This window comes from Protopterus annectens, chromosome 8.part0 (assembly GCF_019279795.1).
Source record: "Protopterus annectens isolate FY-2018-M chromosome 8.part0, PAN1.0, whole genome shotgun sequence".
Taxonomy (NCBI): Eukaryota; Metazoa; Chordata; order Ceratodontiformes; family Protopteridae; genus Protopterus; species Protopterus annectens.
The window spans coordinates 1,997,882,710-1,997,907,473 of record NC_056741.1 but is presented as its reverse complement, the minus strand read 5'-3'; positions in this window follow the sequence as shown (position 1 = coordinate 1,997,907,473).

Here is a 24,764-nt window from a genome sequence, read left to right as displayed (position 1 = left end):
ATCAGATTAGTGTCATTCTTGATTGGCATATTAAGTCTGGATGAATGTTATGCTTTTTTGCTGTGTAGGCCATTGACTTTACTGATTAAGGTAACCAGTAAACCTCACATAGTTGCTGTCAAAACATGGGCTTTTGAATATAGAACTTATTTCCCCTACAGTCCCCTTTATGACTTGTAATTAGGATGAGTCAGATCAGCTGGCTACATCTGTCTTCATTTTTGTTTGATCAATATCCAAGCTGTGCATATAAAAACCCTTGAAACTTGGCAGAACACTAAATGAAAACTGCAGACCAGTCTTCATACAAATATTCTTAAAGAAATCAGAAAAAAGGAAATGGCAGCTGCATGATACCTGTTTAATATGTTTAGCATCTTAGAATGTAGAGATCATTAAAATAAGATTTTGAAAAAGCTTTAGTAATTATTGGGCAATCAGCTGTTGCATATAACCTTTTTACCTGTTGACATACACTTGATTACTGCATACACAGTATCATTTAAGAGCGCTGTACTAAACAATGCAATAATTCATCGCATTACCCTAATATACTGTATCGCCCCTGTTATGCCTCCTCTGTCTTATTCCATGCTCCAACTTGGTTTATTATAATCCTTCAATATATTAAATGCTGCCTCTGTATAATTAAAGACATCCTTCACCCCACACAAGTGTGTCTCATACAGTAATAACTAAAGAAGTGCAGTCATTTTTTATTATTATTTTTATATATTTGCAGATCATGCGTAAATGGATTTTTCTTACTCTTCTTTTATACCCAAGAAAGACAAATAATTTGACACTCTGCAACATATTTTGTGTTTGCACAGTTGGACAAGTGTTGGACTTTCGTTATGGAATCATACTGTGCATGCAAAATAACGGGAGGGCATTCAGCCGCACTATACAAAAACATTTTTGTTCAGTGAGTCAGTATTTTATATACATACCTATATATGTATATATATATATATATATATATATATATATATATATAAATATACACACACATATATATATATATATATATATATATGTGTGTGTGTGTGTGTGTGTGTGTGTAGATGCAGCAGATTTGATATGCAGTGTAATATGCAAATGAGGCTATAATGACATGTCAATGAGGATTGGCTGATAATTCTGTGAAAATCTTATGTAAATAAAACAGTTTTCCTGCCTTTGTGCAATTCATAGTTGCTTTTTTTATGGATTTTGGCACAACGTACAAATGCTTTATAATGGCACCATTGTGCTCTTTATTGCAATTTTTGTGTTGAGAACTGCTTCTCTTGGCCAGGTCTAGAGGTGCTTACCAGCCAATAAAGCATAGATATAGTCAAGGACTGAGTCATTTTAACTTTGCTAACCAATAAATCCTTCATAGAATTAAAATGGGCATGGATATACTAGACCTCAGTGAGTTTGTATGACCCACAGATGAAACCTGTGGACACTGGGCTATGTATAACCCTCACCGTACTTGCCATGGGGGCCTTCAGAGACAAGCTGGGGTCACTTTGGGTATTTTTCAAGCTTTTGCCTTGAGTATATACCAGCCGTTTCTTGACATACTCTCATGTGTATCAGTATATTTATCTGCCTGTCTCCCTTCATGACAAAGTCCCCATGCCTGCCTCCTATGAGATTGTACATTTTCCTGAAGGACTAAGAATGATGGGTTGCATCCATATTGCCATAAGGGCTTCACCCTGACCATGCGTAGTGCAGTACTGGAACAAAAAGGGCTACCATTCCACTAAATGCTAGATAGTGTGTGATGCATGGTGGTGCCTTATCAACCTCTCAGCATCCTGGCACTGATAATGATTGCCACATCTGGTACTCTTTGACCTTTTCTTGCAAGGTAGGACACTCCATGGTCACCTTCTTATAAGTGTAAACATTTTCTTTTTGTCTACAGATATACTATGGTTAATATATTGTTTAGTAGTGGCCTTCATGTCCACCTGTCCTTCTTTCTTTTCCAGTCATTAAGAGTAGGGGAGCTGTTAAGGAGTAAGCCAGCACTGCCCTGTCCCAGATATAGACTGTCATTAAGTGAGTGTTTAGTCTAGTGAAAGCCTGTTTCAATTGCCTGGATGAGTCTTGAGTTGCCCTACAACTCAACCCTCTTTACTGCGCATTGTATTCTGCACAACATGATCTTGCATTGGTCTGGAATGCAGCTGCCCCATGGTAACAGTGCAGCTCCCACTATTGTGCTTTCCACAGTGATGACAGTAATGGTGGCCAGCTGAAGGCAGTAGCATGGGACTGCTTGGGGAAAGCTTGTGCATAGTACACATTTGTGCAGGCAAAGAATCAGCATCTAGTCCACAATTATGGGCCATGACATTCAGGTAGTAGTACTGCAAATAAGAAATCAGATTGATAATACGTGATGCCTGAAATGTTACCCATTGGGTATGCTGTATGCTGCATCATATATACATTCCTGACCTCTTTAAAAATGTTTTGTTTATAATTTTTTTTTGAGAGAATCATTTGATTACTTTTTATATTTAATTTACTGGAAACATAGCTCCAGACTGATGCCCAGCTGTCAGCTCTGAGCTGTACTGTTAATGTAAACTTCTTAGATGAGGATGACATATTACTCACATGTTTAAATGAACTGCTCATATGAACTTACGCAGAGTTAATTATCATGTGTAGCAGCAGGGGACTAGGAATGATTATTATCTGACAATATTATCTGCAGGTATTAACTCAAAGAAGGTCTGTTGCATTATATATAGGTAAGGTTTTCTACTATAGATGTGGATGACTTCACTGTGACCTGAAAAGAAAGCAGTTTTTTAGCTTTTTGTGTGCTTTGCATTCTTTTTATTACTTTTTAGGTGTATTAACAAAGAAGTAAATTCTTCTTAAAGGTCATTCCAGCTAGAGTACTTACTGGCTTGTCATTATATGTCATATAATCACCATCTGTGAATTGCTGAGGTATAAGTGGCAACATTGCTAGCTTTATTGTCAGAAATACCCAGTATTGCAGTAACATAAGCATTGGTTCATTCTACATTCTTCTGCACTAAACACAGATTACTATTTTAAGTAGCAGGCCATATAAACCTGTTCAAAAGTTTTACCTATGTCAAGTATTGTCAATTTTTCTTGCTGATGCAAAATGTATGCACTGATATCCATGCATGAAAATTTAAGGTTGTATGACTTTTAACTAATTCAATGTGGTCTGGACTGCCACTTACAAGTATGCACTGTCAGTCACAATGGCCTCTACAGATAGTGTGGATGATGGCCCCTGGGATCAAGAGCAATTGCCAACTTGCTAGCTTGATGCTCAGTTGCTGTGATGATAGGTTCATAGGTTCATACCAGGCTATCTGCCCTAGGGTGTTTATAAGCCTAGCCAGAGTGTGTTTGGCTTTTGCCACCCATTTTAAATTAATTTTGCTATGCCTTTTTCGAGGTTAGTATACTGTGCCTCAGTCTATTAGTGACACAGAAGTGATACCCGGGGTAAACCTACGATCCCCCATCCACTCATCAAGATTCCTCTTGAAGAGAGTCAATGAGGGACTCTGCCTAACCTGGACTGGGATTTTATTCCAGAGTGAAGGGAGCCTCTAGGTTATGAATCTGTCCCTCCAGCATGTCCTATTTATTTCAGTGCTGAGATTTAAGTCTCTTGAGCGCGTAGCTCGATGGGATTTGGATTTTCTGAGGTGCAGCATGTCCATTAATTCCGGGTTGGACATGGCTTTATACGTCAGGCACAGATCACCTCTGAGCAGGCGGTATGCCACTGAGTAGAGCTGGAGTTTCTTTAACCGGGCAGCATATGGCATCTGTTTGAGCCCTTTGATCCTCTTGGTGAAGTACTTTTGGGTCTTTCCAGTTGCTGTAGGTGTCTGGTAAGGTACATCCTAAAAGGGGCATATGGGCCTGATGAGGGATGAGTAAAGAGGCATGATGACCTCCCCTGATCTAGATGTGAATCCCTTCATGATTAGGTGGGCTATATAAAATGTTTTTCTAACCACTTTGGCCACGTGGTTGTCAAATGAGAGATTGCTATCAACTTGGGTCCCCAGGTCCCTAATTAATTCTTCCGTACTTAATGGATTACCACCTATGTGGTAATTTGTGGGCACTTTGTTTTTGCCAAAGGGGATGACTATACACTTTTTGGCGTTTATCTTGAGGCCATGGCTCTGGCATCAGTTGTCTGTTTCTATGAGGCCCTTTTGGAGGATGCTTGTGTCAGCTGGAGAGTCGATTACAGCGCCCAGTTTGCAGTCATCTGCAAACTTGGTCAGCCACAGTCCTTCCGTGTTGGCCTGTACCTCCGAGAAATATATAGCGAACAGGAGAGGTCCCAGTACTGAGCCTTGTGGGATGCCACTTGTAACTGGTTTGGAGTCTGACATGGCTCCAGCAATTCTAACCATGTGGGTTCTGTCCTTGAGCCAGTTTGCAACCCATCTAGTGACATAGGGGTTTATATTTAAGCTGGTGAGCTTATCTATAATGCCCAAGTGGGGTATTGTATTGAAGGCTTTTGTGAGGTCCAGGTAGGCTGTGTGGACCACCTTCCCCTCGTCAATGGCCTTGGTGACTGTTTCAAAGAAATCGACCAGGTTTAAGAGGCAGGCTCTGCCCTTAACAAAGCCGAACTGGGTAGGATCCAGTGTCTGTAGGTCCCCAATATCTTTTTTTATGAGGTCCATGATGATCCTTTCCATAGCTTTGCAGACCAAGCTAGTCAGGCTTATGGGGCGATAGTTTCCAGGATCCGTTGAGGCACCACCTTTGTGGAGAGTGACCACTGTTGCTGTACACCACTCTTTGGGTACATATCCTGTGGTAAGGCTGAGATTGAACAGTAGTTTTATGTTTGGGTTTAGCTCTTCTCGGAATTCATGTAGGACACAGCCCGGGACACCGTCTGGTCCCATTGATGCTGTGTTTTTTGATTTGGAGAGGGCGGCTCTTACCTGAGCATCTGAGATGTCAGGGGAGCAGCACTCTGCTGGGATAGATATTTGCCCTTTTGGTGGGGGGGTTTGCACTGAACCTGTCAGCTAGGATCTTGGCAATGTCTGTGGGTTCGGTGTATTTTTTGTCATTTTGGACTAATTCTGAGCATATCTGGGAATTCCCACCCAGGTTCCTAACATAACTAAAGAAAGCCTTGTGATTATCCTTAGTGTCCTGTGCAATTTTTCTCTCGAAGCTGGCCTTAGACGATTTCATGAGTGCCCATAGTCTTTTGCTAATACTGATCAGAGATGCCTTCCCTTTTTGGGATTTTGCTCTGTCATGTAGTAGCTTCCACCTTCTATTGTATAGTTTGTTTATGGCTGGGGTCCACCAGACAGGACGTCTGCCTTTGGAGGATTGGGTCTTGGTTTTATTTGGGATTGCATGATCCATGCATTCCTGAAGGTGTTCATAGAATGCGTTTATAAAGGATTCTGTGGTCTGGGCCATATTTTCCACAGGCCGGGGGGCTGTGAAGGATTCCACCTCGGTTTTGAGGAGTGTGAAATTTGCTTTAGAGAAGTTTTTCGCTGTGGTTTTCTGGACAGGGGGTGGGGTTGGGATGTGACTATCCAGTGAGATTAGTTTATGGTCTGATCTTAAAAGTGAGGGATACACTTCTGGTCTGGAGCATAGAGTCCCCATGTTGGTGATGATCAGGTCCAGTATGTTTCCCCCTCTTGTGGGAGTGGTAACATGTTGTTCCATTGCGTTTGAGTTTATAAATTCTAGGAACCTTTGAGCTAGGGTGTTGGAGCTAGAGTAATGCTCCCAGTCTATGTTTGGGTAGCTTAAGTCGCCCAATATAATGGTATTTTGAGAGACCTTCATATTTTCCAGTGTTCTCAGGAAGGACGAGTGGGGTTCCTGGGTTTGGGAGGGTGGTCTGTAGCAGGCTATAAACTGGAAGGCAGTTTTACCCACTGTTAGTTGCACATGGATAGTCTCTGATGCTTCGTGCTGTCCCACCAACCTGGAGGTGTGGGTAACTTTGACGAATATTGATACACCCCCTCCTTTTCTGGTTCGGTCCAAGTTTTGGGGCCAAAAAGCATGGTATGAGGTATAACCTGGTAGTGCTGGGGTGCACAGATATCGATGTTCTCCATGCTAAGGAGAGTTTCGAGTGCATGCATCTTGAGGTTTAGACTTCTGGCATTGAGTAGCATTACTCTTAGTTTCTTATCCTTTGTGATACCTATGGAGGTGGATTTTTTTTTTGAGCCTTGCCTAAAAAGGCACTATGGGGGTAGCAAGAGCCTTTGCCAATATCCGAAAGCCCAGGGGTGACAGGTGCAAGCCGTCCCTAGCGAAGCATCGTGGCTTGTCGAGCATGTCATCCCAGGCTGACAGGCATTGGATCCCCTTTGAATGACACCAATACTTAAGTCAATTGTTGAAATTGATCATCTTGTCTTCATATTGTGGCATCATTCTTGGTGAGGGTAAGATGCTACTCAAGGTCAGGGTCATACTGGCCTGGGCCACATGCTCATAGAGCTCCTCTATGTCTCTTTTCATGTAGTCCAGGGAGGTACGTCTCAGGTCATTCACACCAGCATGGACAATTACTGAGTCATATTTGTACTTGCCTTGGAGTGACCTGAGTGCTTGTGTTATGTGGTGGATCCTAGCACCCGACAGGCAGCTCACCGTGATCTTCTCCTTGTTCAGCCTGGTGAGCAGGACGTCAGTGTGCCTGACAATAGAGTCACCTATTACAAGTGTATCGGGTGTGTTGTTTAGCCTTAAGGGCTGTGACTGTTCGGCACACTGGCTTTGTGAGCTATATGTTGCATGTGTTTGTGAAAGACTGGATACAGGAGAACCTTAAGACATGTATCTGTAAGTGTTGTATGACTGAGACCTTGACTGAGAGGTTCCAACATGCGTTGCAGAAGGCTGACAAGGTCAGCTTGCATTCTTTTGGTTTCCTTCTTCCCTATTCCTTGTGGCACTTTTTTGAGACTCATGAGTATTGTGACTTAATCATTTTTCTGGCATGCAGCCAGCTCCTCATTTATGTCTAGCTGTGTTTCCAGTGTGACTCTGATCCCTTTGTACAGTAGCTGCTGCTAACTCTGTAATGGTAGCATATCCCACAAGGTGCTCAGGTTGTTCACAAGACACTGGTGTTGAGCTACATGGTGTCTCCTCCTCTCCTGGTTGTAATGTTATGCCCTTCTTCTGCTGATTATTTGAGCCATTGTTACTGTTTTTGGAGTTATCCACATGCTGTGTGGTTGGGTGTCTTGCCAGTGCACTTTGTGACTGTGTGCCACTTTCTGCAGGCTGTGTTGTGATATGAGAGTTATATTATCATTATTGGCAACCAACATCAGCTTGCTGTGCTTCTGCAGAGGAAGTGTTTGGTTCTGGTGCTGGTCCTATGGAAGAATAAGTGATGACATGACAACTCATACCTTTGACAATATCAATGATTTATCTATAAACAGATGAATGCAACGCTTACCATGCAGACAATCCTATATGGCTGATGTGGATGTGGCACCTGCTGATGGAAAATGTTTTGGGATATATGTACACAAGCATCCTGAACAATATATGTCCAGAATAAAGTATTGCCAAGAGCTGTGTACTAACTTTCTACACTGCATGACTGGCTGCTGCTGTTGTCTGAAACTAATGGGGTCCACACTACCTGTGATGCTTCCTGTGGTATCCTCACCTGTATCAAAATCATTAATCTTAATGGAGACAAGGTACTCCTTATCAGGTGTTGATGACTGGAATGTGGAATGGCCCCCACCAGTGCTGCTATGGACAGTTGCATTTTGCCTAGCTTTGGTTCTTGCACATGCCATTAGTTCATCTGCTGTTTTACTTCATTGTGGCAATCTGTGGATTTTTCCTCCTGTTAAGTTGATATCAGCCCCTACATGATTCTATGCCTTAATTTTCTCTGCCTGTTTTGACACTCCTATTGCCAAATTGAGATTTCCTGTACCCCCTCAGAGGACTAAGGAAGATGAGGTTCTCCTCCAGATTAAAGTTTTATCAATGGTGTTTTAAACCCAGCTGCTGCCACATGTTAGTACCTGAAAGCAAGCATATTGTCTCACAATTAAACCAGACTCCCACATGACACCTACACTTTACTAATAATTTACTAATACAAATGAGTGAATTGTTTGAGTAATGTCCTGTATGAGTCATTCTAGCCAGTACTTAATTGTGAAGTGTTATGTGTATAAATGTTATATGCTATGGTGTGCTTCTGGATATTTTTATATACAGCATGTATGGTATGGTATGTTCTGGGTATTTTTATGTACAGCACATATGTTATGGTGTGCTTCTGGGTCTGTACAGCATAATCATTCTGTGCTACTGCCCTCCTCTTCTGTAACCACAATCAAAAAAATGTAAGGTCAGGCAGCATGTGAGCACATTCAGACAGCAGTAAAAATGAGACTTTAAGCATTCCCAGCCTTTCATTCATAAGGCTACTGGCCAGTAGATCTTCCTTGATTTTGTAAATTATTGTACTGCGCTGCTAATTTTTCCTATGCCCTTTATTAATAATTCCTTTCCGTTTGTTCGTGGTTTATCAAAACTGTCAACAGTGACCAAGGTTTAGCATAGTTAAAAATGACTTAAGGCTGTTGGCATAAATTGGACCTGATTTTGAAACATATAATGCAAATGAAGCCCAGCCAAGCTGAGCTCTATGAATCACACCATAGCACAGGTACGCATCTCTTCCAATAGGCTACTTACTTGCAAGTGGCAGTTATGGGCAGTGAGCATGGAAATGCGCATGACATAGTAAAACAAATCATTATGACATCAAAATGTGTTATATCTTTTGTATGTCCATGTAGGCTATAAACAGTCAGTTGCATTTAATTCTGCTGCATCACTAATACCCTTATAATAGTTTAAAAAATACCTATACTTCATGTGAGGGGGGAAAAATAAAGGAGCAAAGTTAAGTAAAGGAACTGCTAAACATTTTCTGACTTCCTTAGCACTTAGTGCAGGATGAAACCACAACATGCATTAAAATATTCACCCTGCAGTAACATAAACAGTGTGATTAAAAAAAAAGTTAAAGCATGTTCTGTCTCTCCTTCCCCTCTTTTAACATTCCTGTAACACATTCCTGGAATGTTATGCCTCCTAAGGCTTAAAGACCCTTTGGCAAACTCACTTGATAGTTCCTATCCACCAATAGAATTCAGTGAAACAGATACCTACCTAATGAAATCATTACATTCAGCTCTTTTCATGGTCCAAATAAATCAAAAAGGACTTGACTTAAGGACCCTTTGCCTAACTTGCTCAATAGCTCCTTTGCACCAATAGAATTCAGTGAAACAGATACCTACCCAATGAAATCATTACATCCAGCTCTTTTTTGCAGGTAAAATAAACCAAAAAGGATGCGACTTAAGGACCCTTTGCCTAACTTGCTCGATAGTTACTATCCCCCAACAGAATTCAGTGAAACAGATCCCCACTCAATCAAATCATTGCATCCAGCTATTTTCACAGGTAAACTAAATCAAAAAGGAATTTACTTATGGACCCTCTGCCTAACAAACTCAATGGTTCCTGTCCACAAATAGAAAATTTAGCAAAATAGATACCTACCCAATCAAATCATGACATCCAGTACTTTTCACAGGTGAAATAAATCAAAAAAAGAATTTACTTAAGGATCCCTTGCCTAAGTCGCTCAATAGTTCCTGTCCACCAATAGAATTCAATGAAACAGATACCTATCCAATCAAATCATTACATCCAGCTCTTTTCCTAGGCAAAAAAAAAAAAAAAAAATCAAAAAGGATGTGACTTTAGGTCCATTTGCCTAACTTGCTCGGTAGTTCCTATCCACCAATAGAATTCAATAAAACAGGTCCCTACCCAATCAAATCATTACATCTAGCTCTTTTTGAGGGTGAAATAAATCAAGAAGAACTTGAAGTTAAACGCCAAAAAATGTATAGTCATACCCTTCGGGAAAAACAAGGTAACCCCAAGCTACCATATAGGTGGCAATCCACTAAGCACAGAAGAGGTTATCAGGGACCTGGGGACCCAGGTTGACAGTGGCCTTTCTTTTGACACTCATGTTGCTAAAGTGGTTAGAAAGACCTTCTACATTGCCCACCTGATCATGAAGGGATTCACATCCAGATCTAGTGAGGTTATTGTTCCCCTGTACTCTTCACTTATCAGACCAATGATCGAGTACAATGCCCCATTCGGGATGTATCTCACCCGACATCTGCAGCAATTGGAGAGACCCCAAAAGTTCCTCACCAAAAGGATAAAGGGACTCCAAAATCTGTCATATGCTGCCAGATTGAAAAAACTCCAGCTCTATTCAGTCGCATACCATCTGCTCAGAGGTGACATATGCCTGACATACAAGGCCATGTCCAACCCGGAATTAATGGACATGCTCCACCTCAAAAAATCCAAATCCACCAAAACCACTAGAGCAAGCGACTTAAACCTTAGCATGGATATAAATAGGATGTGCTGGAGGGATAGATTTATCACTCAGAGACTCCCTATGCTGTGGAATAAAATCCCAGTCCATGTGAGGCAGAGCACCTCGCTGGCTCTGTTCAAGAGAAATCTTGACCTGTGGATGGGAGATCGTAGGTTTACCCCGGGAATCATCTCTGTGTCACTGCTGGACAGAGGCACAACAAACTAATGGGCACAGTATTTTTTCATATAAGGGGTGGCGTACGCCACAAAAATTTGGGCTAGGATTATAAATGCCTTAGGGCAGATACCCTAGTATAAACCTATGAACCTATGAACTTAAGGACCCTTTGCCTAACTCACTTGATAGTTCCTGTCCACCAATAGAATTCAGGGAAACAGATATCTACCCAATCAAAGCATTACGTCAAGCTCTTTTTGTACGTGAAATAAATCAAAAGGGACTTGACTTAAGGACCTTTTGCCTAACTTACTCAATAGTTCTTGTCCACCAATAGAATTCAGGGAAACAGATACCTACCTACCTAATCAAATCTTTACATCCAGCTGTTTTTGTGGGTGAAATAAATCAAAAAAGACTTGTATTTTTTTCCCATTTGTACAGTTTAAATTGGAATCATTTTGTTCTTATTTATCAGCAGGATACCTCTGTATTCTCTATCAGTGTTTACAGATGCATCAGTAGCATATAGTGTTTATTACTAGGGATGTCATAGCTGTGTGCCTCAGACATGGCTTTTCATTAATTAGCCCAAAGCTCAAGTAATCATATACTTCATGCTTTTAAACTTAAAACTTTTGAACTATTTAACCGTACACATACTTTAGCTTCTTCAGTCTCTCATGTATTACAAATATCAACTCTCTTAATGCAGTAGGTAGCAGCCTTCTTTATTAATCACTTTTACACTGTTCTGTTCTAGTTGAAATAAGTACCCTCCTATTTGTTACATTATAACCATACCTTTATATCAACTAATCATATGTTTGGCACTAAACTGGTAGTATAACCCTTAAATCACCACACTCTGCATATCATCTTCCCACCACCTCTGATATATTTTCTACAAACAGATATATTGCCTGAACTGCCTTAATGACAATATTTTCTCCAATTGCAGTTATCACAGTTCAGGTGCTGCCATAGTATGCTTAGTATTACGAGTTATTCTAATTCAAACTCTCCCATCATCCTTTGCACAATTTAAAAATCATCCCATTCTAGTCTGGTACCATTCTGCCTCTCCTTCCCTCTTCTAACATTCTGATAACCCGTTCCTGGAATGTTATGCCTTCTAAGTAACTTCTTGTTTTATAGTTGCTAATCAGTGCATTACATCCTGCGTATTATATTCTGCATAAGTATATAAATTATAACAATGCTATTACAAATGTTTTATGCAACTTAACATTGCTAATAATACCTAAAGCTGTTTTCCCCTTTGGTTTACTTGCTTGCCATTGTGTTTCCTTTTTTGGCACTAAACTCATAGTATAGCACTTAAATCACAGCTCTCTGCTTATCATCAAAAGAACAGGAATTTTATCTAGGTTACACTGCAGCACCGTACCTCCAGTGCTTGTCAGGTTTATTTGTTAATTAATGTTTGCAACTCTGCTCTATCTTGATTCATCTGATTGTATACTAGTTAGTTTTCAGACTTCACAGTTATTTTGGTCTAGATTCTGCCTTCTTTCTCCACTTGTTATTTAAAAATTACATCCCCGTAATAAACAAATATGCTTCTATTTCTACTAAGCCTGTCCCTTTAAAATGGCAAAAATATCTTAGCTGCGAATAATTTATTCAGCTCTCTGTTTACTGCATGCTGAATAGCTTATTCCTTTCGGCAGCTCCTCTCATAGCCCAAACTGTGCTAATTACTTATTTAACTTTACCCTATTATTTCTTTTGCCACTGGGATTAACCTACGATATCTTATACTATTAAAATCATTATACTAAATCACCATCTTCAGATTTTGAATAGTAATGTCTTTTCTTGTATATCACAGAGGTATTCCAGTTGTGTAATATTTGTGTAACTCTCTGTCTCTAATCTGTTATGCACATTTTAGCATTTGTCTCTCATTTTCTGCTCTGTAATTACTTTCATAGGACAAAAGGACCCTTTGCCTAACTCACTCGATAGTTCTTGTCTACCAATAGAATTCAGCTAAACAGATACCTACCCAATCAATTCATTACATCCATCTCTTTTTGCGGAAAAAAATAAATCAAAAAGAACTTGTATGTTTCTCATTTCTACAGTTAGCTGTTATTATATTGTTATAGAACATCATGTTACAGGTTGTAATAGATCTATTTTCAACATATGCATGCTGATGTATGGTTTCAAGTCCCAACCTATCCTGTTCTAACAATACATTTTCCAGTATTACCTTCTCCATTATTTTTCCACAACATGAAAATAGACTTAAAGATCAATATGATTCTGGGTTTGTCCTATTCCCCTTTCCCTTAAAGGCTGTTATAATAAGTGCATGTCTCCAATCTTGAGGAATCTCCCCATATTTATATGACCTAGTGGATAATAGATATAATGGTAGTGTAAGTTCTTGATGAAGTGTTCTTAGGTCATTGTTACTTATTTGGTCTCCTACCTGTTAATAGATGAACATCTAAAATTTGACCTTCACATACAACATAACATTAACAAAACACATCAGAAACTAGGCATTCTCTATCAGCACAAACATTTTATTAGCTACTAAACAAACCCTTGCTACAACCTATTTACTTCCTCTCTCATCTATGGTGCCCCATTACTCATTAACCTACAGTACTCTCTAAAAGCTAAGCCTAAAGCATGCTATAATAAAATTTCCAAATTTGCTACAAATGCTAAACATTCCAGTCACTGCTGTGCAGTTCTCCACTCCCTCAATTGGCTTGAAATTCCACACTAACATACCTACTTGCAATTGACAACTGTACATAAATTAATCTTCAGACCATTAGTTTGTCCTACCCTAAGTTCAATATTTAGCATTTATCTACCCAAAAGATCTCTCAGCACACATTTAATCTTCCTGCTGGTCAGCTTCTACACTCATGTTCTGAAATCAGAGCCTGGAATTCTCTTCAATTTATGATTAGAACCAACCAAATCCTGACATCATTCAAAACATCTTTATGAGAGTACTTTGCCTCACACTATACCTGAACATGTACCTAACCCCTAACCGTCACATCCTGACTACCTCTATGTTATGAATATTGTATGAAACCCATTCCCTCTTCAACCATGTCTGTCTTCTTTTTACTTATTCCAAATTAAAACTAACCTACAAAATAATGTGATAATCGAACAATCCATTGGGCAGAAGTTATATATAATGTTTAGCCTTTCATATTTGTGAGCTATATTCTTTATTAATTTGTAATTAATTGACAAATTTAGTTATACATTTACATTTATCTAGTTGTTAACAATCTATGTTCAAGTTTTTGTGATGCTTTACTACATTTTTAAACACTTGCCTATGTTTATATTTCTTGTGGAAGATTGTTCCCTGGGCCTCCACTGAAAATGGGCTTGTATCAGCCCAGTGGATCATCCCAGTAATCAAATGTCAATAAATAAATAAAATCAATGTACACATTTTATGTATGTACTTTGAAATGTGCTCCCTATTGAAATGTTGGCACTCAAAATGCCAAGACCTAACATGCCAAAAAAAAAAAAAAAAAAAAACAAGACCAAAAAACCAAAAACATAGGAGAAGAGCAAATCTCAGTGACTGGTGTTCTCCTTAAAACTTGTTTTAGCAGGGTAGACAGGCCCTCCCCACACCCCCTGAATATATATATATATATATATATATATATATATATATATATATATATATATATATATACAGCTCTTATACTCACTTTCCTCACTTGTGTAGAGGAAAGTAGTTTTTTATTCAGGCATGTCCAAGGGTCAGCTCCCAGTGTTCTCTCCTGTCTATCTGATGAATCTGGGCATCTTGGGGCAATGTAGCATTTGCCTCATGTACACAGACAACCCTCTCCTCCTACCACCCAAAACCACAACCTGTGAGAGATGCACTTATCTAGCCAAACTGGAGGTAAAACTCTCTCTCTCCAACCAAGACTGAACTTGACAGTCAAGAGGAGAATGTAAACGCTTGCATCACACCACACTCATCACATAGTCCCACTAAACCTACAACACCAAAATCCACACATAGAAACACAAAAACATTCATACAGGCTCTCAGTAATAATCTGCTCAAGCAACAGAGACCTTCAAAGCAGAAATGCAAACAACCTCCACCCCCAATACAACCCAAATGACACATAGCCCACAGACTCAGTGTGCCAATAAACCACAGCCGATAAGACAAAACAATGTGCCCAGTACACTAGTCATAGGTGACTCTATAGTCAGCAACACTGATGTCCCATTCACCAGGCTAAACAAGGAGAAGGTTACTGTCAGCTGCCTGTCAGGTGCAGGATCCACCACATAACCCATGCACTCAGGTCACTCCACAACTAGTACAAATATGACTCTGTCATTGTCCATGTTGGTGTGAATTACTTGAGATGTACCTCCATGAACTACATGAAATGAGACATGGAAGAGCTCTCCGATCTTGTAGCCCAGGCAGGTATGACCCTAGCCCTGAGTAACATCCTACCACTGCCCAAAATGATACTGCAGTATAAGGACAAAATGATTGACTTCAACAATTGGCTAAGCTTCTGGTTTCATTCTAAGGGGATCCAGTATCTGTCTGCCTGGGATGACATGGTTGACAGACCACGATGCTTTGCCAGAGATGGCCTGCACCTGTTGCCCCTGGGATTCTGGATACTGGCTAAGGGTCTTGCCACCCCTATAGTGCTTTTTTTAGGCAAGGTTCAAATGACAAATTTACCACCGTAACAGGAACAGGCAAGCAAAAACTGTAGGTAATGCTACTCAATGCTAGAAGTCTAAATCTCAAAATGCACTCACTTGAAGCACTCTTAAAATGGAGAACATTGATAACTGTGCAGTGACTGAGACCTGGTTCAAGGCTCTAGAGAGCACCCCTGCATTACCAGGATATAACTCATACCACACTTTTCGACCATCTAACCTGGACCAGAACACCAAAGGCAGAGGTGTGTCCATATTCATTATGGATATTCACATCTCCAGGCTAGTTGAACAGCATAATGCATCCAAGGTTATCCAAGTGCAGCTAACTCTGGGCAAAGCTGCAATCCAAATTGTAGCTTGTTACAGATCCCCCACCATGCCCCAGGATTTCCACTCCTCTTTTTTTGATATACTGGAAAATATTAGGATACAACCAAACACCCTAATAATGGGTGATTTCAACTACCCCACCATTAACTAGGAAATCTACTCATGTACCAACTCCTTCATTCAGCGCTATCTGGAATTCATAAATTCCAGTGTCCTGGATCAACTTACCCACACCCCCACCAGGGGCAGCAAAATCCTAGACCTAGTCATTACCAACATGAGTGACCAGTGTTCCACACCTGAAGTCAACTCCTTGTTGATCAGATCCACCCATAAGCTAATCACCCTAGATATACACATTCTGCCCCCACCCACCATTAAGGAAACCATGGTAAGAAATTTCTCCAAAGCCAAATTCATGCTTCTTAAGACAGAAGTGGCAAACTTCATGACACCCATGCAGGTGGAGAATACAGTTATGACTACTGAATCCTACACAAATACACCTCTATAAGCACTTACATGAGTGCATGGATTGTGCTATTCCAAACAGAACCAAGACGCTATCCTCCAAAAAAAAGGAAGCCAATCTGGTAGTCCCATGCCATAAACAAACTCTACAACAGAAGGAAGAAACTGTTGCAAAAGAGAGTAAAATCCCATGAGTGGAAGATCTCCCTGGTCAGCCTCAGTAAGAAGCTGAGATCCCTTATAAGAACCTATAAAGCTAGCTATGAAAACAAAATCACCACTGATTCTAAGAGCAACCACAAAGCATTCTACATCTATGTCAAGAATCTCAGTGGCAACATCCAGATCTGTTTTGAGTTACAGCACAATGACATGAAAATTACAGAACCAGCTGATATTGCCAACATCCTGGCAGATGGATTCAATGCTAACATTACTCCCCTCTCACGCGCTAAAGGGCCCATATCTATACAGGAAGAATGCAGATTCCCTGTAATCACATCTATGCAGGTAAAAGCTGCAGTCTCTAAAACCAAAAACACAGCATCCATGGGACCAGACAACATCCCAGGCTGCGTTTTACATGAACTTCAGAATGAACTGTCTCCCCACCTAAGCACCATGGTCAATCATAATCTCACATCAGGCTTTGTGCCCACTGAATGTTGCACAGCAACAGTTATCCCACTCCACAAAGGGGGAGCCACCACTGATCCTGGGAACTATTTCTCTATTAGCCTGGTCTGCAAGGCCATGGAACGTATCATCATGAAACTCATAAACAAAGACATTGGTAAACTGCAAACTCTGGACCTCACCCAGATTAGGTTTGTGAAAGGCAGATCATGCCTTATGAACCTGATCGACTTCTTTGAGGAAGTCACCAAAGCCGAAGAAAAGGGTAAGGTGGTTCACACAGCCTATCTTGACCTTGCCAAGGCTTTCTACACCATCCCCCATTCTGGAATTATAGCTAAGCTCACTAAACTAGGTGTAAATCCCTATGTCACAAGATGGGTTGCCAACTGGCTCACTGACAGAACCCACACTGTAAAAGTTGCAGACTCCAAATCTGACTTCAAACCAGTGACAAGTGGAGTACCACATGGTTCAGTGCTGGGACCTCTCCTGTTTAGTATCTACTTCTCTGAAGTACAGGCTCACACAGAAGGCCTCTGGCTAATGAATTTCCCAGATTACTAGAAAGTAGGAGCCATAGTCGAGTCCCCAAATGATGTGGACATCCTACAGAAGGGCCTCACTGAGACAGATGCCTGGTGTCAGAGGCATGGCCTCAAGCTCAATGCCAAAAAGTGCATTGTCATCCCCTTTGGTAAATAGTCTGTACCCATGAACTACCACATAAACAGCAGTCTATTTAATGCCAGATGTGTGATAAGAGACCTTGGGACCCAGGTGGACAGTAGTCTCTCCTTTGATAATCACATTGCCACAGTAGTCAGGAGATCCTTCTATGTGGCACACCTCATCACAAAAGGGTTTTCATCGAGGAAAAATGAGGTCAGTGTTCTCCTCTACTCAGCACTCATTAGACCCATTATAGAGTACAATGCCCCTTTTGGAATGTACCTCACAAGACATCTGCAGCAGTTGGAAAGGCCACAGAAGTACCTCACAAAGAGGATTACTGGTCTCAAACAGATGCCCTACACTGACCTTCTCAAAAAACTCCAGCTTTACTCTGCAGCATATCGCCTACTCTGAGGAGATCTCTACCTAACATATAGCTATGTTAAACCCAGAGCTTTTGGACATGCTACATCTAAAGAAATCCCAGTCCCTCTGAGCTACACACTCTAGGGACCTAAACCTTGTCACCACAATAAACAGGACATGCTGGAGGGATAGATTCCTGTCCCAGAGTCTTCCTATACTCTGCAACAAGCTACCTATCTATGTCAAACAAAGTTCCTCATTAGCACTCTTCAAGAAAAATCTTGATGAGTGGTTGGGAAATACGAAATACACCCTGGGGATCACTTCTGTGGCTCTGCTCGACAGGGGCACAGGAAATTAACTTTCTTGGGTGGCGTAAGCCAGGGAACCTTGTTGGCTAGGCTTACTTAGGCCCTTGGGTCGATAGCCTAGTACCTACCTATGAACCTATGAACTTATGTATATATATATATATATATATATATATATATATATATATATATATATATATATATATATATATATATACCAACTCTGAGATCTCTATACCCCAGAGAAAAGAAAATATTTTGAGAAAAGGCATCTCTGAATCCATTCTTTTGGCCATTTAGTCTCCGTAGTTTGGTACTCGCTCTAGTGGGTCCTGACATTTCAAATGGTTACCATCAAAATTCCCACCCTTTAACCCAAAAAAGGAAAGCAACAGGTATTATACTGTAAGAAGTTTTCCATTTAACTAAAAAGTAAAGCAATGCCACTGAAAACAGTAGGTAGCAGTCCATGTCATTGCTGCGCTCCTGCCTATTTAACAAATATCTGGTACTTTCCTCAAGTAATTGCTAGTGGTATGTATGGGCTCTCAATCACTTACAAACAATGAAAATAGCTTATATTCATTTTCTCTTTGAACTCACATGGCTAGCATTACATATTACCGCACTATTTTATCCAATTTTATGATGTTTCAGACAGCCAAAAATGTTGTGGGCATTTTTGCTTAGCACTTAACTTTTTCCGTAATGAGTTGCATTCAGCACATTTACGTAAAGGCACAGTGCTGCTCTTTGCATATTACCTTTCTGCACATGTGAGCTGTGGGCCTATCAGTAACATCCTGTGTTTCAATAGTTTGCAGTCTTGCAAATATATGTTGCAGTATTAACGTACATAATCTAAAAATGATTTCTGACTACTTAGGTTGATTTTGCAAGGCTATATGTTAAAATATTTGCTTATCTTGCCGCTCTGAAAGGAGATAAATCATGATTCTTTAAATATGCAGGATATCAATTTTAGGAAGTACCCCTAACTATTGTTTCTTATTTTATATCTATATGGCCAGATGTGGTATATGACATGAAGTTGTTCTGTGTTATATGACAAGACGTTGTTGATTTCAATATCAAAAATGCATGAGTAGACAGTTTCAGTATTCTTAGCAAAACCACACACCAAAGGATTGAAAATCCAAAACAACAGCCACAGATGGAAGAAATAAAACCTTTATTCACCTCTGCCATCTCGGAGCAAAGCCTTCAAGGAGTCCATTCCAATTTTCCAGTATTCTTACCCTGGACTGTGCTATTGCACTTACAGCACAGCTGTACTGAAAGACAATATTAAACTTATGAAATGTAGAACGTTTTTCATTAGCAGCATTACCAGTATTTTGCATAAACTGAGTAAATGTAATGTATATTTACCACGGAAGAGAGATTCAAACTTCATTTAAGAATGTTTCTATAGACTAGTTACAACCTAATATGCCACAGGGAACTTCTTATGTGAGTCACTGTTTCCATAACAGATGTGTGTACAAATCAGGAATAAGCCTGGCATGCCTTTATAGTTACTTGATGAATTCTTCACATGGGATGAGGTTTTAAAATGCATCTTTATTATATCTTTCTTTTAACTGTTCTAATAAACACTGTGGTAATCTAAGTAAAAAAATATCTGTCACAGATTTGTCATAAATAACTAGAAGAAGTGGTAGGTCATTCAACACCAACAGACAGCCACACTCATTTTCATGTATTGTTAGCTTTCAGTGATCTTTCTCAATGAATGATTATGACATACTATCCTTTTACAGGATTGCATCATATCCATGTTAATTTTACACTCTCAAAGACAGCTTCTTATGCTGACTATGAAACATCAACATTTCACACTTGTTATAACTACACCATCATGGTGGTACCTTATGTCCAATGTAGAGAATCAAATCAGCCTTTTACTTTTTGAGGGATTTTCTTGGAGGTCCATGTACTGGCAGATAAGTGACAAAATGAACTGATGTAGCAGCATTTTCTTGGCTGGTTGTTAAATCATCATCAAAATGCTGATGTAACTCTAAAGACATCAGCTTCACACATCTGGCCCTGACCATAGCCTCATTCGCCATGGTTGGATTAGCTGACCAGTGTAATGGAAAAGATATCCAGGAGAAAAAAAGTGAGTGGATGAGGTCAGCTTGCCCATCTGAATGGAGGATAAAGCTTGCTTAGCTTTTTTGTAACACTTTATTTGACACCCATACGAAAAGCAGTGCCACAACATAAAGGAATCTTAGTAGCAATGTTTGGTGTGTTGTGCAGAGTGCTGTACTTAGATGGTGGATGGCATTAGTCTGAAAGCACATGCATCAGCTGGATGGCACTGTAAATTTTGCCTCGGTGAAACACATGATGACCTTGATGAGGTAGAGGTAGAGAAGGTAGTAGCAATGCCTCTAACGTTAGTGCAAAGCCCTGATATCCTTGCACATAGCAAGTATACTGGAGAGATAATGAATAAGCCAATATGGTGAGCTTGATAATTGCAGTATCATGTGAAGAAAAAGATTAAGGAAAAAAAATACTTCTAAAACAAGCTTTTTCACTTTTATTTATCTGTTAACTAGATGGGCTGGTTCAAGGTCCATTTCCAGCCATGAACTGACCCACCAGTAATGCAAACATAATGCAGATGATAAGCTGTTGTTAGTGTATTATTTTTTTTCCTCCAAAGTAACTGTTTAACTACTGTTGCTTTTATATACTGAATTGTTTCTGTTTTGTTAATGTTTGGTTTCTTTTTCACATACAGGTTGAGCTAGCAACAGGTCCATGTTGATCAATGCTCGTCCTTTGTTAACAAATTTGAAAAAAGTATAAAAACTCATAGAAGAAACAGCTATCATACCAAGTGTAAGTAAATTAAAGTTTTTATATTGTAAAAGTATTAAAATAACATCAAGCAGAGGCATCAATGTTTCTCAATATAGTTGAGTTATTTATTACCTTAATGACAAATCTCTTTTACTTAAAGGTAGTTTCTCTATAAAAGATGTTTTGGATATACATGGCTATTATCAATTGTTACAATAGTAGCTAGAGGCTACTTTCCCCAAAACCCATTCTCTTAACGTTAGGAAGAATTGTGGTCTTTCTTGCATAAGGGCTTCATCAGTATTCCAACCCAGGTTACATGAGAGTGATTTGACTGCTGGTTTATGGGCAAGAGAGAGGAAGTAATCGTTTTACAGAAGACTGAAAGTCAGATAGGTTATAAGAAAACACAAGCTGGGATTAGTAACTGGCTGGTTTGGTGGAGGGTAGTACAGTGGTGTTCTACTGAAAGTGCAAGTATGTTTGTTAGGATTAGATGTGTATTTTGACAAGATACTAAGACTGCAGTAGGGAGTCCAGTTTCTAGTTTTGGTAGAAGGACATAATGGCAGGATTCTTGGTTAATTCAAGGATAAAGTGACTTGACACAGTAGCATGCCTTGTGCAGAGCTGGTGCTTTATCTAATATGAACTCTTAGTGTTCGTTGAATGATATTACTAGATCAGGCTAACATTCTACATTTTTTGTAAGTCGACTGGTTTGATTCTAACATTGTGTTAGTCAGCAATGGAGAAAGAGTTAATGTCTTTCACCTTATGTTCCTATGACTAGCATGAAGGCTATCGCCTGCATACAACTAAATGTTCATTGCTTTCCACAAAGTGATACTCTTGGTTGAATATTTAATTGATTTAACAGTGTGGCCTTAATTAAATTGTAGGACCTTGTAATTGTATGAATTGTAAATTGGACTAATGGGGAAATCTCAAATGCATCTTGTTGGCACCTGTCATAATTGTAAAATTTCTTGGGGTACTGACACATGTCAGCAATATTTTGGTGAATGTGGGGTAAGCTTGGCTAGGATTAAACTGACTCTTGAGCTGATAACATAGTAACCATCTATGAATCTTGTTTGTTTAAAGGGTTGATGATTAGGTGGGGGCAATGTTAGTGAAGTCATAAGGAAACTGTAAGAATAGCACATGGAAAATTATTGATCCTCATGGCACTCAAGGTGTGAGCATGCCTGTATCAGACACCCACTGTCTTGGCTTGATTGAAGGTTCTGTTAATTAGATAGATTTGTAAACATATGTAAGGCTTCTTAAAAGCCATAGTTGTTGAGATTTGAGGGGAATTATGGTATCTGCTGTATAAAAAGCCTCTGGCAATCAGCCTTTTTCCACACCTGAGTAAGGGTTGCATGTAGCTTTGTATATGTGAGTATACTGTGGCATGAATTCCAAGCATATATGCCATGTTGATTATCTCAGTATCTGGCATTGCTAATACTTATGTTAGTAGTGTCAGTTTGCAGCCCTCATGTCTAGAAAAAAACAGTAATCATTTGAACTCAGTGCTGACTTGGTGGGGGGGCCTTATCCATAACTAACTATCACCCTACTACTTTAGAGACAGATTCTATGTATTTATCACTCAGGCATCATCCCTTGGAGATTGCTTTAGTTAACCCATCACACCCTTATACAAAGGTTCAAGACTTACATCCTACCATTTGTGTGGAAATGATCATATGAAGGAAAAAAAGGTGATGTAGCAGGTTTAGTCCATCCTAGTAGGCTCCAATTTTTTTTTGTGTCTCTGTGTACAATTTCCTTTTTCTTTTTAAGGCATGGATTTAATTGTAGTTACATTCAGTAGCCATCTATTTTAATAGATGGGTGATTCACAGTAGACAGAAACCTTTATCTTCTAGAAAGGGTACGTAGGTCACTGTTCTTAATCAAGTCTCTGTACATTCTTCTAGAGGAGAAAGGTTATTGAGGATGATTCAAGAAGTATAACAACATATTGGGACATACTTGGCTTGCACCTGGACTTGTGTTCCAGTCACATCAGCCCTCGATTTAGATGCATCGTACATTTGAGAAAGTCATTAATCTTCAGTGTGCTCCACGTTTCCCCTTACACTAATGGTCATAGACACTCTAACTGATTAACAAATTCAGGTAATAAATAGATACATATAATTACTTTCTTCAGCTCACCCACACCAACAGTACTGCATAGATTAGATATTAGCATTGCTACTGCTGAAATAAATCTAGTTATGGTGTTACTGGAAGCCATTTCACTGTTGTTAACTTTTTTAATTTAGTCATAGTTCTTTGATGCTCAGATTTTGTTTCAAAATAATTTTTCATCAATGTTTAAGACAAAGCACCTATATATTAAGGCATTTGTAACACAGTGGACACCAAAGTTTATAGTAGGAACATATGAACCATAAGAACAGAAAACTTCATTGAAACATAAGCGAGTCTCCTCACATTCTCCACCTATTAATCCCCAAAATTACACCCTTGAAACTGTATGGACACTAATGATTACATGTCATTATTTGTAGGATATAACCAGAAAGATAATTGTAAAGCATTATGGGTCTTGTGAAAAAAATCTGTATATCTTTAGGATACTGGCAACTCTAGCCTATGTCACTGCCCAGAATAAGTTTCATGTGGTCTTCTATCCCATATGACTCCACAATCTGCAATACTGATTTATGAAGCTGGCAACATACAGCTGATCTCCATCTCATATAGGCTACTCTGAATATTTATTGATTTATTGATTGATTGATTGATTGATTGTTTGATTGATTGCCAAGGGAGAAAAGCTGCATTAAAGTTGCACAAATTACAAAAAGTTTCTTAACAGTAGACATATGGATTTATAATTGTGCAATGGTAACACAATCAAGATAGATGTTAATACAATTTGATTTCTGTAGGAGTGTTATACAGTAATAAATAAGCTGCATTTACATATGCAGCAATATACAAATTTCGTTTATATAGGTGTGATGAAAAGCAGTATATGGTTATAAATGTAGACAAGATTTATTTACGATATTTACAGGATTTGTATGTTGCACAATATTAAAAGTAAGTTGTAACGTCTTCAAAGCTGACTTATTCTTGACTGTGCTTGTAATGTGCAAGAAGTCTGGAAAGTTGACAGTATGCTACGTTTCTGCATGCCACAGATGTTATATTACTACTGTGAGTCTGTGAAAGAATATGATATGTATTCATAACTTGCTCTTCGAGAGACACAAGATCCTAATTAGTCAGTTGGGGCTTATGTTACTGAAATAAAGAACTGAGTCAATGAATGTGAGTTTGGTGCATTGCCCAGTTTATTAATGCAAGACAGAATCAAGTTTATATTAAAATGATTGGATGAGGAGCAGATAATTGAGTGAATCATGTTCACTGTTAAGACAAGCAATGTACTGAGAATAAGTACAATTAAGCTACTATCACTCAAATTATTCACTCACCAATTTCATGTTTATTGCCTTTTTTTGAATAAGCAGAAAAAGGGGTTAAATAGAATGAAATGTTTGTGAAGATTGTGTTTAATATTAAATACAAGTAAAATATGGTTCACAGAACACCTTTAAACAATAAGTGTGGCTGTAAGTAAGATAAAAAGAAATGTCCTGTTTTAAACCAAATAATTAAAAGCTATAGAAAAATACATGTTTTAGTTAAAGTGTACAAAATAAAAGGAA